A 15,982-nucleotide genomic window follows, 5' to 3' on the forward strand; every position below is an offset into this window, starting at 1 on the left:
GGTGCACTTCTTATGCACTTCCATATAACCGCTTATCACCAAAAGGAACTCAAACAGGGCAGGAGCCTGGAGACAGGAGCTGATACAGAAGCCACTGAGAGGTGCTGCTTACTAGCTTGCTCAGCCTGCTTTCTTGTAGAACCCAGAACCAAAACCCACATCAATTAAGAATATGCCCTACAGGGGGCTGGAGAGATACCTCAGAGGTTAAGAGCACTGACTACTCTTCCAGAGGTCCTGAGTTCAATTCCCAGCAACCATATGGTGGCTCACAACCATCTATAATGAGATCTGGTGCCTTCTTCTGGCCTGCAGGGATACATGCAGGCAGAACATTGTACACATAATAAATTTTAAAAATATAAAAAAAAGAATATGCCCTACAGGCCTACCTATGACTGGATCTTACTTATGGAGGTATTTTCTCAGTTGAGGTTCCTTCCTCTGACTTTAGCTTGTGTCAGACTGACATAAAAACTAGCCAATTGACCCCTTGACAACTTGACACACAAATAACACCACTTACTAAGCAACACTCCATGTTCTTTCTCAGGCCCAGGCCAGAACCTCACCCAGGATGCCCACTCTGTTGACACTGGTGGTTTCTATACCCCCACTTTCTTTCAGGTGAGTGAGCCTGACCCCAGTGTTCATACCATGACAGCCCCAACTCCTTTCTTGTTGTCCTCAAGATCTCATATGAACATTAATATTACAATCAGTCTTTACAAATCCAAACACTTTATTTTTTTGGTTTTTGGAGACAGGGTTTCTCAATGTAGCTCCAGCACCCCAGGCCTCCCTCCTTCCAACACACAAGCTGGGGCACTCAGTATAACCCTGCTCCACAGGAGGAGGAGCTGAAAGTTCAGAGGCACTGCACACACCCACACAGCATCATGCTGCCTGAGAATCTGCAGCACCTCTAAGTGAGGTGTTCAAAGCAGCTCAGATTATCAGCCTCTTAAAAAGACGCCATTCCTTCCCTAGGTGAACTGCCCAGGGGGAATTTGCATTTTTGGGTTCTTCCCTTTACACAGTAACCCTTGGCTCTGTCATACTTCCTGCCCCATACTAGGCAGGCCACTCCAGTTGGATGCCCCACCCTGCCTCCCTGTCACCTCCCCTTGCTGGACTTGTCTCCTAGGGTAGAGGTCACAGCCCTGTCACACTGGTCCCTGTCACCAGGACAGGCTCTGAGCTATACACCTACCAACCTTGAACTCTTCAGTTATCCCGTACCTTCCCAGCTCACTGCCACTATTAATGGTCATGGTATGTCCTTCTTGCCCTCATGTAACAGGAATGCCAGGAGGTGGCATAGGGAAGAGATTAGGCTGTGTATGATGTGTGAAAACCAGCCCCATGACCCTCCATGACCCACAGGGTGCTGAGGTCATTCTCCTGAATCACTTCTTCCGTACTTGCTGCCCCAACCCATGTCCTCCTAGGCTACCGTTCCCACCATCCCTCCAGGGATTATCAAGTCCTCCTCACCCATATCCCTGCCACACAGACCTCTTTCACTGTTCGGCCCCTTGTAAGTACCACAGCATCCTCTAACTAGGCCATTGCCTCCTCTTTCTCTGCTCCCCAGACAGTAGCCACCGGGCCTTTTAAGCATGAAGCCAGGATGTTGTGGCTTTCCTTAAAGCCCCCTGCCTCTTGGAGATGGGAGGTGATGCAGAGGCCTTGGTGGAGTCCTGCTTTCAGCTGCTCTCCACAATCCCTTTATGCCTTCAAAACCAGTACCACATGGGCAGCACTACCAAGTCCAGCTGCCAGCACTGGTACAATGTTGACTGAGCCTCAAACACAGCTTCTGTGTGCTGACTCTCAGGAAACACTTCCCAGATTTCACCCAACTGATGCTGTTCTCTGTCTGTCTCTGTCTCTCCCCCCCCTCTCTCTGTCTCTCTCTCTTCCTCCCCCTCTCTCTCTCTCATTCCCCTCTCTCTCTCCTCTCTCTCTCTCTCTCTCTCTCTCTCTCTCTCTCTCTCTCCTCTCTCTCTCTCTCTTGGTTTTTCGAGACAGGGTTTCTCTGTATTGTTTTGGAGCCTGTACTGGAACTAGCTCTTGTAGACCAGACTGGTCTCGAACTCACAGAGATCTGCCTGCCTCTGCCTCCTGAGTGCTGGGATTAAAGGCGTGCACCACCACAGCCTGGTGATGCCGTCTCTTTTAATCACCATTAATTTCTCAGCCCCAGCTGATCAGCATCTCATATGCCAGTAAAGTGATGGTTTTACATCAATGGCACTGGTCTCTGACCAGAACCACGGATTCTTAATTCAAAACATCAAACAGCCCCAAGAGGGCCTTTGCTTCTCTCTGAAACTTCACAAGTCAGACCTCCGTCATCTTCACTGTTTTCAGTACTGTCCTCAGATTTTCAGAGTTCTCACAATGGCTCACCAAGCTTTGAACTCTCAATGGCTTTTCCAGCCCAAGTTCCAAAGTTCTTCCACAATCTACTTCAAAACAACATGGTAGGGTCGATCACAGCAACATCCCACAACCCTAGTACCAATCTCTGCCTCAAATTTATTATTGCTGTCGTGAAACACCATGACCAAAAGCAACTTGGGGAGGAAAGGGTTTCTCTGACTTACATATTCTGAATCACAGTCCATTGAGGGAGGTCCAAGAAGGAACTCAAACTGAACAGGAACCTTAAAGCAGGAGCTGCATGATTCAAAGGCCACGCAGGAGTGCTACTTACTGGCTTGCTCCTCGTGGTTTGCACAGTCTGCATTCTTATAGCACCCAGGACCACCAACCCAAGAGTGGCCCCACTCACAATGGGCTGGGCCCTCCCAAACCAGCCACTAATTAAGAAAATGCTCTATAGGCTTACCTACAGCCAGATCTTTTTGGTTTTTTGAGACAGGGTTTCTCTGTAGCTTTGGAGCCTGTCCTGGAACTCACTCTGTAGACCAGGCTGGCCTTGAACTCACAGAGATCCACCTGCCTCTGCCTCTGGAGTGCTGGAATTAAAGGTGTGCGCCACCACTGCCGGCCTACAGTCGGATCTTATGGAGGCATTTTCTCAACAGATGTTCCCGCCTTTCAGATGACCCTAGCTTGTGTCGTGTCAAGTTGACATGAAAAAAAAACCAGCATACACACACACACACACACACACACACACACACACACACACACACACACACACGGAGCTCCCCTGGAATCTAGCCTGTATTTCCTCACATGGCCCACAAAGGCTCCCTGAACCTTCCCTGAAATGGAACTGGTGGCCCAAGGGCCAAATGTAAAGAAATTGTATTTGACCTTACAAAGTACTTAACAATTTATTGCTTAAATGCAGAATTGCAGATGCTACCCTTAACAGATTCTGACCAATCCCAGAAAAAAGAAAAGAAAAGAAAGAAAAGAAAAGAAAAGAAAGCTTTGGCAACTGAAACTTCCGCTGAGCATCCACAGACTCCAGTGTGCATGGCCCTGCCACTCTCCATTGCTTCTTACACCCAGGCCACTCTACTTATCGGCATTGAGTTCCGGTAGAGTTTTGTTTGCCATTTTGACCTCTCCCCAGGTCCACATCATTCCATGTGCCCTTCCTCTAATCCCTGCTTTCAACAGCTGCAACAAGGAAATACTTTCAGATACTGAAATGGACATTGATCTCTCTTGTCTCTCAGTATGTCTGGCATACTGTCTGGATCACAATCCCTGCTCCTTGCCCAGCTCATTCCAAATAATTCTCAAGTCTAAAATCATGGGATCCTTCTCATAGGAAGCCAGCTCTGATTTGTGCACACTGTAGTGCTCCTCCTCTGTCCTCACTACTGATTATTAACTAGTATTTTAGTTGACACCACTTGTCCTGTTGTTTTGTTAGACTGGGAGTCCCAAAGGGGCATTCTCATTGGCTGCAGGACCTCTCAAACCCTGTTCATGGAGAATAATGCAATGATATGCCAGACACAATATATCTGGCCCTTCTAACTCCTCCCTTTGTAAAGCAAAGTTCTGGTTTTCAAGACCACATCCTTCTTAGGAATGGGGTCTAAATGTACTTTGTGAGTCCTTTTTTTTAATGTGCACTGGTGTTTTACCTGCATGTATGTCTATATGTGGGTGTTGGGTACCCTGGAACTGGAGTGACAGACAGTTGTGAGCTGCCATGTGAATGCTGGGAATTGAACTTGGGTCCTCTGGAGGAACAGTCAGTGCTCTTGATTGTTGAGCCATCTCCTTAGCCTCCATCTTTTGTGTCTCAATCCTGTGTAGTTCCTTAAATATGAATTGTCAGATCATGGGCCTGCCCCAAAGATGATCACTCTAGTAGGGGGCCAGATCCTTCAGTTTGACTTATGGTCCTACTCAGAAACAGGCTCCTCCATGTTTCTTGTCACATATTCTCTCATAGACTAAATCATGTGGTATGGCACTTTCTGCCCTTCTCTGAAAGGATATAAAACACAAATACTTTCCCACAGCTCACCCCTCCCCTGTTCTATGACAGCTGTCTAACCCTAAGCTCCCTCTCAATGCAGCTCCTCGCCAGGTTTCAAAGGGAAGCCTCTCCTGTCCTTAAACATGCTGTCTCTGGTGGAAGACACCGTCCCTCCTTAAAATGCCCTCCCCATCAAGGCATGGTCATGGGTCCTGTGGTCTTGAGGCTCTTTCCCCTAACAAAGTTCATTCCTGAAGGGTATTTTTGCGTCAGCTTCTTTCCAAACCCAAGCAACCAACACCCCCCACCCACTCACCCATCTGCTTGCAGCCCCTCTTCTCTGACATGAACCCGTGCTAGCATTACAAAATCTGAAAATAGGAGTCTCATTGCTAATTTGTTCTGAAAAATATAAATAGTTAGCAGGTAAGTGTCATAGCCAGGACTCCTTTGTAGATGGGCTGTACCTACGTCCCTGCCACTCAAGTACTCAACCGGCCCTTTGCTGATTTTTGTTGCCCGCCTGGCTGCTGGAGAAAACAGCTGCAGTTCTCGGTCCTAGGCTAGACTTCGGGGCAAAAATTACTATCCCTAGACAAGAATTCCTAAGAGGAGGGGCGAGTATGATGCTAACCTTTTAGATTAGCTAAGGGAAGAGACCTCTTTGCCTGGGGCCTGCACTACCGTGCATCCTCCAGGTGGCTTTTATCCTTTTATCCTTGAAATAACACTTTGTCACGAGAATATGCATGCGCAGATATGAACTTAAGAGACCGCCCTGTCTTCCTTTTTCTAACAGTACAGCAATAGAACAGATGCTTTTTGCAGCTGCCCTCTGAGAGAAAGCCGTCCCAGAGGCCCACTTCCTGGAAACTGCCCCCAGGCAGAAATCCTTTCACCAGGCTGCTGTTCTTCCCCTCACTACAAGACGTCCTTGCCTGGGCAGTAACTCGAGATGAACCCTGTAACCCGTCCCTTCCCTTTAGAAATGGGAGCAAGTAGGCACAGACAGCAAACTTCACGCACTGAGTTGCCCCGATAGTCCCAATTGTCCAGGGACCATCTTCTATATGTCCCCTCTTCACACGGCTCCATGGCCGCCCCCTGCTTCCCCCCTCCCCGCCCTCAACCGCAACACTCCGCTATCTGCTCAGAGCGCAGCCGGAAGATGCATCTCGCCTGTGGGTTGCAACTCCTGCAAAGTCCGGCTCGGCAGCATGCGGTGCCTACAGCGCGTGCGCACCACAGCCTGCTTGCTGTGGGCTCCCAGGATGCCCCGCGGCTGCGGAATCGCCGTCGGCAGGCATCCTCTTGCAGCTGAGTTGCGGACAGTGTGTGCTACTCGAGTGTACCCAACATCGAGTTTCTTTCAGGCGCCGGCATCCAGAGTCCAGCAATGCTGCAGAGTACCGGACAGGAAGACCCTCCTCACGTGAAGCGACTCGGTGGTTCTCCCGAGAGCCCCTTGTTGATCATAGCTCGACGCCCCGTTTGACTTAGGGCACTGAGGCAGCAGCAATGGGTGGGAGAGGAGAGCAGAGTTTACACCATGCTCCACTGTTAGTTCTGAAAAGGAGATTCCCTCTCCCTTTGATTTAGAAGCGCCTTCAAATCCCTAGGTGTTGCCTCTGGTGTCGCCCCCCTCTCCCACGCTCTCGGGATTCTGCCATAGCCCTGACTCTTGACATGCCCTACTTAAAAATGCACCCCTCTCCCAAAGGCACCAGCCACCAGAGATGGAACCATTGCACATCGGCAGCCCAGGGAAGTGGACTTGGCTGAGGGATCACCTTCCACAGAAAATCAGACCGAGCTCCCTTTGTAAGGAGGGCAGGAAAATATCTGGAAAAGCAGGAAAGCCTCCTCGAGGGAGAAGACCCGCCAATGACCGTGAAGGGTGGAAAGTTTAAGCCAATGAAAGTAAAAGTGTGCTATTCCCGGATAGGGAGACCCAGGCCAGAGTTCCACCTGCTGTTTAGATATTTATTACCTTCAAGATGTTTTCTTGAAGTTTTCCCAAATCTTGACTGTATCCCCACCAAATACACTCATGGGCTGAGCCAGAAATCTAGGAGTTGCCCTCAGCCCCTGCCTTTACCTTTTGGCGAAGCCACACCTAGCTCTTGACATCAGAATTAATCTCAGACTTCAATATGACTTTAAAATTTAATTTCATGACTGAATCCTGGAGGGCATGTCTCTATTGCTCACTGCATTTCACTCATTTCAAACTGTTTGCTGGTTGTAAAACTCAGCCTGCTAGCCCATGCCTTTGTGCTTTGGGAGTGCTGTTTTCTCTGTCTTAAATGCCACCCACAGTTCATATGGCGAATTGTTCAGCTCTAAGCCTCCCTCTGAATCCTACACCACACAACCCCCAAGGATCGTCAAACCTCTTCTCCCTAGACCACAACATCTCATGTATTCCCTAGTCATTGTTCATTCCACAAATGTTTAGGAAGCTCTGACCCAGGCCTTTTGCATTTCCTAAATTGAAATTTCACCAAGCTGTATTTGTTTGCCTGTCATCCTCATTAGCTGGTGTGAATTTCCAGAACCAAGCCTTCATAAAGTTACAAGAGGAGAAAAGCAGACATAGGGAAGAGAATTCCGTGACCTAGTGGGTATCTATTTCCTCCCAGTTGAAACAACATTCCCTCCTGGAAGGGAGTAGGAGGCCTATAGGCCTCAGGAACCTAAGGAAGCATACAACACTCTGAGGAGCTCAGAAAGCTATGATTCACAAAGCCCTCCCCAAGGTTATATAAGCAGTGAACAGTTGCCTGGGAGAGAAGACTCTTCTGGGGAGCTATCTGCTGTCATCACCTGTGCTGGGGTGGGCTCTCCTGCGATGGAGCTGCCTTTGAGTCACCTAGATTCCTTTAAGCCCACTAAACTCCTTGGTTCACTACAGTAGGCATGGGATCTTTGAGTTGGCCTGTCATTTGTTCTGTCTGAGGTGAATAGACATTTGTTCACATCTCCCAGAAATGTCACCTGACACCTAGATAAACATGCTTCCAATTACCACCTGTAGAAAGTCCTTTGAAGAATAACTGGGTGTAGAAAGGGAAACTACAGCCCTATGAGTTACACATAAAATAGTATGATAATGAAAGTTTGTTCAGTTTCTACAAGTTGTTGGCTTCTTAGAAGGGAACCAGCCCATCCAGTCCTTGCTCCTGGAGGGACTTCCCTTCCCCCACAACACCTTACAGATATCCATCCCAGAGCTTTCTACACCTCTTCAAATTGTAAGCAATAATAACACCCACAGCGTATCAGCAGTCAGGCTCTGTGGAATCAGCGGGGCTGGAAAGGGGCCCATCAGCCCCCATCTTTGAACTTAAAAGAATGAGAACACTTTGTTCTAAACTGCTGGAACTCTGGGACTCCCACTTGTTCCTGTGGACAACTCATCCATCCTTCAGAAAAAGCAGAAGTGTGGGTTAATGTGGTGGAGTAATAGCTCCTGTAAGGCCAAATTAACCCAGGGATCTGGTGAATCGGCAAGGAGGGGGCTGTTGCTAAGCCACAACATGTGCCCTCTCCTTTCAGGGCTGCACTGCTAGAGGGAACTAGGAAACGCTGTTCCCTCAGTGAAGGACCAGGGGAGGCAGAGCAGAGGCTGGGACGTTAGAGAGAGGCTCAACCTACTGCCTACCTCTGACTGTAAGAACAAACAATGGGCAAGGCTCTATGTCATTTCTGTTGTAATAACAGTAATAACACTTTCACCACAGACTATTCGAGGCATGAGAAGATTAAAAGAGATCCACATAAAGAATATTTAGCACAGTACCTAGCACAAATAGGCAACTCCGTAATAGCTGTCTGCTCATCCCACATGCATTTATTAGATTTCCCTGAGTCCAGGTACTGTTTGGGATGCCAGCTGTACAAAGTGAGCAAAATTATCACTCCATGAGGTAGGGACTTCGTATTGGATTAAAAAGCTCCAAAAACCTTGTAGGCTGTGTCAGATGGTGAGAAGATCTGGGGAGGAGGAGGAGAGCAGAGAGTGGCAGTAGGACTCGGGGAGGCTTTCTGTAGGGATGAGAGACAGTTGAGTAAAAGCTTAAAGTGGCAGAAAGGCAGTGCCACTGCACAAACCCTGAGGTGAGTGCCCTCTGTGGCTAGGGACACCTGAGGGAGAAAACCAGAGAAGTGGGCAGACGTCCAGATTTGGAGAGCTTGAAGGTCTCGGTGAGGATTTGGGCCTTTCTTGAGTGAGAGACTAGGGAAGTCTGAGCATCAGAGAGCCACAGCCTTTGGGGCCTCCTGGCTAATAGTTGTGGGATAGATATGAGGTAAGGGTAGATGCATAGACTAGTGTAGAAAATCATTCATACTTCAAACCCTGCCTGGGCCTGGGGTCAGAAAAGGAAAGCTTTGTCCCCATTTCATTCCAAGAGTGAAGCAAGTTTTTTAAAAGACTAGAAGACAGGACAAGGGAGGGAAAGAAATGATGGTGAGCAGGTCTTGTTTAGCTCCTGTCCCAGCCAATACAGTCTGTTCTTACCTGCTGGCTCGATGCTCTGTATCTGGCTCCAGTCACTGCAGAGTCTCTTGGGATGTGCTGGTGGCCTGTGTCCCAGCTGGATTCCTGTTCCAGGAAGGGTGGTGCCCGCCCCTTGTTCAACTGACTCACATGGACTGGGATAGGCCCAGGTTAGGCTGTGTGGCTACGTAAACAGAGCAGTCACCAGGCCCACATGAGGCCTTTGCCTTAATCTAGATTCAGAGGTGGGGTTAAGGACACAAGGCTGATATGAGTAGGTGTTGTACAAATGAGTACAAACTAGGGTTAACTGGCCCTATGAGGAAGTCAGCACTGGCTGTAGAGGACTCACTCTGCTGGAGGGAAAGTCAGTTGGCTGGAGAGCAGGGTTTTTTACAGTGGCCATGTTTTGTAACCTAGTATATTTCTTAGAAATGTATTGCAATGAAGTCTCTGGGTCCACCACTGTGTGTTTCTTTTAGTAAAGCCAATCGGGAAATCCCAGATGCTTGACATTGGTTAAAGGAGTCAGCAATCTGTGGAAGATGACAAAATTATTAAATCATGTAAGGAAGTTGCCAGGAGGAACTATAACCACGGCACTAGTGAGACTGTGAGAAATCACATCAAGGTCCTACCCTCTGGTTTTGTTGTCAGAAAAGCTTGTTTGCCTGCAGGCAGCTGAGGAAGACAATTTCAAATGCAGAGTGGCTCTAGATGGGAACTGAGGTCTCTTCCCTTTCTCCTTTCTCTTGTTCATTCCTTCTCTGAGATGTTAGGAGTCAAGTTTTACACTCCTGAGCAAATGCTACAAATGCTAGCCTGACATCTCCAGCCCTGGTGAGCTTTTCAGTTTGTACTTTTGTATGGGTTTCAATGATGGTAGGTAGGAGTGTGTGTGTGTGTGTGTGTGTGTGTGTGTGTGTGTGTGTGTGTGTGTGTGTGTGTGTGTGTGTGTGTGTGTGTGTGTGTAGCATACTGGCCTCCATGTGCATGTAGAGACCAGAGATTGACACTGCCTTCTTCCTCTCTCTATTCCTTTCCACTTTAGTTTTGAGACAGATCTCTGAACCTAGTGCTCACCATTCTGGGTAGCCTGGTTGTCCAGCAAGTCCCTGGGATCTGTCTCTACACCCCTGGTGCTGGAGTTACAGACATATGCTGTTGTTCATAGCTTTTACATTGGTGGTGGGGTCCACATTACCCACTGAACAATCCAGCCACCTGTGCTTATGATTTTCCTAAGAAATTGAGTAAACATGTTTGTTTATTTTTTTAATTTTGTCTCTTGTAAGGGGAATGAAGGAACTGTGTTGAGGTTGTGTTGGAATAGGACAGTTTTTCTTCCTTTTCCTTTGTCACTTTGCTTTGTTGTTGGTGGTGATTAGTTTTGACACAGGGTCTCCCTATGTATAGTCTTGGCTGCCTCTGACAACCAGGTGCTAAGTTTAATGTTTGTGCCGCCATGTCCAGCTTCTTTGTGCTCTTTACATTTTGAAATTTTTAAATGTATATTTATCCCATTAAATTATCATATGCAAGTCAAGTTAAACAGAAGAGGAGGAGGAATTCCTGGTGGGTATAGTTGGATGACTTTGTCTAGGGAGGGACCTAGGAGTCATGTGCTGGGCAATCCCCTAAGCAATGACGCAGGTCACCTACCTACTCAGGGTGGGGTGAGTATCAGGGATGCTTGCCAGGCAGGCTCACTTCACAGTTCCCATGATGAGCCTGGCAGGATTGTATTAACAGCAGATCCTGAGGCACTGCCTGACTGTGAGGAGCCTACAGCATAGAGTGCCACACAAGGAACACATCCAGGAATGGTGACACCCCTTTGCACATGGCCTTTTGCCTCTGACTCTAAGAATCATCATTTTGTGTTGCTCATGTTCCCAAAGGCTGAAAATTGACCTGTGGTTCCCTGAGAGCAAAGCCTACATGTTAGCTCTACAAAAGATGTTCTCAAAATAAATACTGGAACCAGGGCTATGACCAGGATTTGATTTTTTTATAGACTTCCATGAATAATTTTAATAGGTTTAAAACATTGGTGGCTAAATGTACAGCATTCATTTAGAAACTCCCCGCAGTACTGTGGCAGACCTGAGCAATCAGCCACTGCACCTTCGCGCTTAGCTCATGGCTTGTTCAGAATCCTCTGTGCATGCAGGGCGGTGGTGGCACATGCCTTTAACCCCAGCACTCGGGAAGCAGAGGCAGGCAGATCTCTGAGTTTGAGACCAGCCTGGTTTACATAGTGAGTTCCAGGACAGCCAGAACTATATAATAGAGAGACCTTGTCTCAAACATATATACACACTTGTGTCTACATGTGTCCTTGAAGGGAGAGGTGTTAGAGGAAAGAACGTTGGAGATACCTGTAGGAAGAGGCAATGGAGAAAATGGAGCTGGGGACAACTGATTGTCACCATTCTGAAGTAGCAACAGCAAGATGGATAGTTTCCTTAAATCAGGTTGGCCATTTCTCTACTTACCAGGCTATTTACAAACTTTACAGAGTTGTATAATATGAAGTGAATTTTGAAAACATTCCTAAAGCTGATCATGGTAATACATGCATTTGAGAACTAAAGTAGAATGATTTCCTTGGGTTGGAGATCATCTTGGGCTATGTAATGAATGCAGGCCAGTCAGGGATACATAGCAACTCTGTCTCAAAAGAGCAGACATGGGGATGGGGAGGAGTGCTGTGAAAAGCTGTCCTCGGCTGCTGCACACATAAATCCACTGTAGCTGTGGACACCTGTATGCATTCGAGCCAGGTAAACTTCCAATATGGACCATGGAGGGCCTACCCAAGGCCCTATCCCTAGCCAAGGACCTACTGGAAATTGATGCAAGACCTCTCTCTCTCTCTCTCTCTCTCTCTCTCTCTCTCTCTCTCTCTCTCTCTCTCTCTCTGGAACTCACTAAGTAGACTAGGCTAGCACAGGACTCACAGAGATCTACCTGCCCCTGCCTCCAAGTGCTGGGATTAAAGGTGTGCGCCACCATGCCCAGTCTGGGAGCCACTTTTATTTGGAAAAGCCTTTTAGTGAACTTGAGACCCTTCAGAAATTAATGGTTATGTGAATATCCATTTAAACCTTAAGCTTTTAAACATAAGACATGGTTGGGGAGTATATTATGAAAATCTACAGACAGCTGAAGATTGACATTTTTAGCTGAAATCGGAATTTCAAATGAAAATGAAAGTTCTTCAGCTGAAGTCTGAAGGCTGTAGGAAGGATAAACTTGTTATGGTCTAGTCATATGGACTGGTGGGCTGGTGGCTCATGGTGTGGTGACCTTTTCATTTGTGAGTGTAAAATATGTTACCCAGTGCTTAAGAGACTAACCTCCAGATGATGTAATCACTGTGACCATGGTTTCACAACCCTGACAGCTCTATGTGCCAAGCCAGCCTCTCGCAGTTTGCTATGAGACAGTACCTGCAACTGAGATATTATTTGGTAATAATGGTCTAATGGTGGCCTCCCAGCCTTCTCTTTCTCAAGGCTATTAGGGTTAAAGGGCTTGTCTAGGAACCTCTCTGATTGCAGAAGGAAGATAGGGGCTTATGAAGTCTAGACTTTCCTTCCATGTTGTGTCTGCTGTTTAATAGCGGCCAGTTACTGTACCTAGAGATTTAGTGGTTTTCTTTATGCAAATTATAAATTTTACCATAAAATGAAAAAAAAACCCTCAGACATAAAAACATCAAGGGCATTCTCTACTGCAAGAAGGGAGAAGCTGCTCAACAGGGAAGGAGTTTCTGTGCCTTCTGACCCAGCCCAGGAACCTGGAAGGTGCCTTGCACCCCAGGCTAGTGTGCCACAACTGCACCCGTCCCTCTGGGAAGTAATGGTAGTCCAGGTGCCTTCATGGCATTCCTATAAACAGAGAGTTCTACTGGATTTTCAGGAGCTGGTCTCCAGTGTTCTTCAGAACAGTCTCCAGGCTGATAGTAACACCTTTCTTGGGGCTACACAGCCAAACCTGGCTCCAGCAGAATGCAGTTGCCTGGCTCCCAGCCCCAAGCAGCTGGGCTACAGCCTTTTACCTAGAGTACTCCACTGGTCCTAAGCAGCTACAGCTTTGAAGGGTGGCAAGAATTTGACTTCATGGCCACATGTGTGGGAGGCTTGGAAATGACATCTTTTAGCTTCCAGATAACATTGGGGTTCCCTTAGTAAGAAAAGGGAGGCCAGGCGCGGTAGTGCATAACTTTAATCCCAGCTCTCAGGAGACAGCGGCAGATCTCTGTAAATTCAAGAGCAATCGCGTCTACACAGCAATTTCCAGGCCAGCCATGGCTGCATAGTAAGAAAGACCCTGTCTCAAAAAAAAAAAAAAAAAAAAAAGGAAGGAAGGGAAGGAAGGAAGAAAAAGGAAGGAAGGAATGAAGGAAGGAAAGAAGGAAGGAAGGAAAGAAGGAAGGAAGGAAGGAAGGAAAGAAGGAAGGAAGGAAGGGAGAAATGCAAAGCATAGGGAGAAGGCATGGGCATGAAGTGTGCACTGAACAGCCTCAGCTATCCTTGCCCAGGTGTGCATAGGGCCTGAGCTGACTGATCCTACCTGGCCCTATGCCTGTTGGTCCTTCCCAGACACTGTCCTGAGAACATGTGCCTACAAGAAAGGGCATGGAAGAGTCATGAGTGGGGACTATTTCTAATCTTTTGTCCTTCTGCAGGCCTTCCTCCATCTTCCTGTATGTCAAATGGAGATCATGACCGACAGATTTCTGACCCCATTACAGAGAGCTCTTGATGCGGGAGTCCTCTGCCAAAGCATACTATCAAGTCCTTGGTATGAGCCTCTTTCCACATTTGTTCAAGGAACAATTTGGGTGTACTATCCCAGATATCTAAGGTTCCACAAAGGTCCTACACAGGGCCACCTGACTCCCTGATAGGTCCCAGACACCACAGATGCCCATGTGAGCATTTGATCTCTGGTCTGCAAAGACAACAAAATGTGATTCTTGTCCTTTCTTAATGCCATCTTTTCTTTGTTTCTTTCCCTTTCCTTTCTTCTTTTCTTTCTTTTTCTGCTATTTGGCAGTTTGTTTTAGCCAGGGTAGGCAAGGCCATGTTGAGATAATAAACACAAAGTTCATTTCTCACACATGCACATGTGTGCCAATGGCAGGTCCTTGTCTCCTTAACAGGTTCCAAGGTGGTAGAGCAACTGCAGCTCAAAAACTGTCAGCAGCTGGGCATAGGAAAAGAGGTCTCCACTTGGGAAGCAAATGCTCCAAATGCCACTTTCTACCCTAGGTGACCCCACCAATATAAAAGGGGTTTCAGAAATGCTCTCCCACCTTGTGTCTGAAACTCAGAATTAGACATGTCCCCAGGTGTCAGGTGATTGACTGATCACCTGTGGGGAGGGAGAGCAGGTGTTCATGGGTGTCCTCATAAGACTATCACCTCCCCAAGGAGTGAGGGAGTCAAAGCAAATACACCTGCTACTTCAGAACCTGGTGTTGTGAAGAGCAGGTGGCCCTACCTTTCATTCTGCCTATGGTCTGTGAGTGTTCCCCCAGAATCCATGGACTGAAATCACCAGTGACACATGAAGCTTTTGCAGTGTGGTTAAGCATGGAGGTGGAGTCATTGCGAATGAAGCTCATGCTCTTCAGAGCCTTGGACAAATGCATTTCTACAGGGGAGGACACCAAGGATAATGTACTGGCCCAGTTCCTCTTCTGAGAGAGCCGTCAGGTGTGCTCTTGCAGGCGGTCGAGCCTTATATCCCATCTCATTTAAGTCCTTGCCTGTCAGATTTGTTCCTTTGATTCCCATTTCCAGCAATGACATCAGGGGGTAGAGTGGTCTCAGGACCCACAATCCTGCACTCACAATCCCGAGGTGGCTGCTTGAGGTGGCAGGGACTAAGAGTTCCTACTTGGGGCCTACATAGGCCATGCTTAAGATTGGAAGGATGGGTCCCTTCAGGAGCAGGACCAGGATCACTGAGCTCAGGTGGGCTGTACAGACCAGCAGCACCAGAGAACAAGGTTCCTGTTCAGTAACAGTAAAAAGAACCATTTTTGAGCACTTAACTGTACGCTAGAACCTGAGTCCCTGAATCTGAGGGATTATCTCAGGATCCTCACCTTAGCCCTAGTGTTAGCCAAATTTTACAGAAGAAGAAATTGAGGAATAGAGTTTAGCTTTTATGCCCAAGGTAAGAAATGAAAACCAGATTAGAATTCAGGCAGTCTGGTTCCAGAGAGAGGGAGAGGGAGAGGGGGAGAGAGAGGGAAGAGAGGAGAGGAGAGGAAGAGAGAGAGAGAGGAGAGGGAGAGAGAGAGAGAGAGAGAGAGAGAGAGAGAGAGAGAGAGAGAGAGAGAGAGAGCACTCCCATTTCCCTCTGTGGTAGGTATCCCAGTTTTCTTCTGCCTCTGACTCCAAGAGGGACCAGGTTGAGGCATAGACCCTGCATTTCACTCTCAAAGCTGGGGTTCCAGGCAGGTCTGGGGCTGCCCAACAACTACAGAGAAGTCTAGAAGCTTCCAACTGGAGAGGAGCAGAGGCTGTAGATGCTGGACACCATTCTGCTTCCAGAGAACTGAGAGCTGAGATGCAGAGTTGGGTGGGGTGCTTTAGTGCAGGGCCACTCAGGTAACTCTACAGAATCACAGATCTCTGGGCTGTATCCACAACACTGTTTTGTTGGCTCTCCTAGATTCAATGATACCAAGTTGAATTTTAAATAAAATTATCAAATCTGCTTAATAGTGTTTTTAAGTTTTAAAACAAATCTGACATACCCTTTTAAAGTTGGTCACTTTTATTCATAAAATTGCACTTCATTGTCCCTTTAGTAGGTGACCAAAGTTCTTCACATTAATCACAAACTATAGAAATGACCCCTGAAAGCAAAGACTAGCAGTCTGTACTTCTAAGGATGTTGCCTGGCTGTGGGAATCAGTCTTCTGTACACTTGGCAAGCTCTATTTCTATGTGACATTTCAGATGATGAAGTTATAAAGGATCCAATCTGGTGAAATACTGGTTTCCTGATTGGTACCCAAACTAGAGAGCTGACAG

At 47.4% G+C, this 15,982-nt stretch overlaps 1 protein-coding gene across 2 annotated transcripts in view; it reads right to left on the bottom strand.

Moving 5' to 3' along the window:
- Window positions 1–9,858, bottom strand: part of Sdcbp2 (syndecan binding protein 2) — a 22,573-nt gene extending 12,715 nt beyond the window's left edge. For both annotated transcript variants that reach the window (XR_003486487.2, XM_027421545.2), the window contains exon 1: window positions 8,943–9,858. The gene's annotated coding sequence lies outside the window, so the exon portion shown is untranslated. The remainder of the gene's footprint in view (window positions 1–8,942) is intronic.
- Between the last annotated feature and the right edge of the window lie 6,124 nt (window positions 9,859–15,982).

Source organism: Cricetulus griseus, chromosome 6 (assembly GCF_003668045.3).
Source record: "Cricetulus griseus strain 17A/GY chromosome 6, alternate assembly CriGri-PICRH-1.0, whole genome shotgun sequence".
NCBI lineage: Eukaryota > Metazoa > Chordata > Mammalia > Rodentia > Cricetidae > Cricetulus > Cricetulus griseus.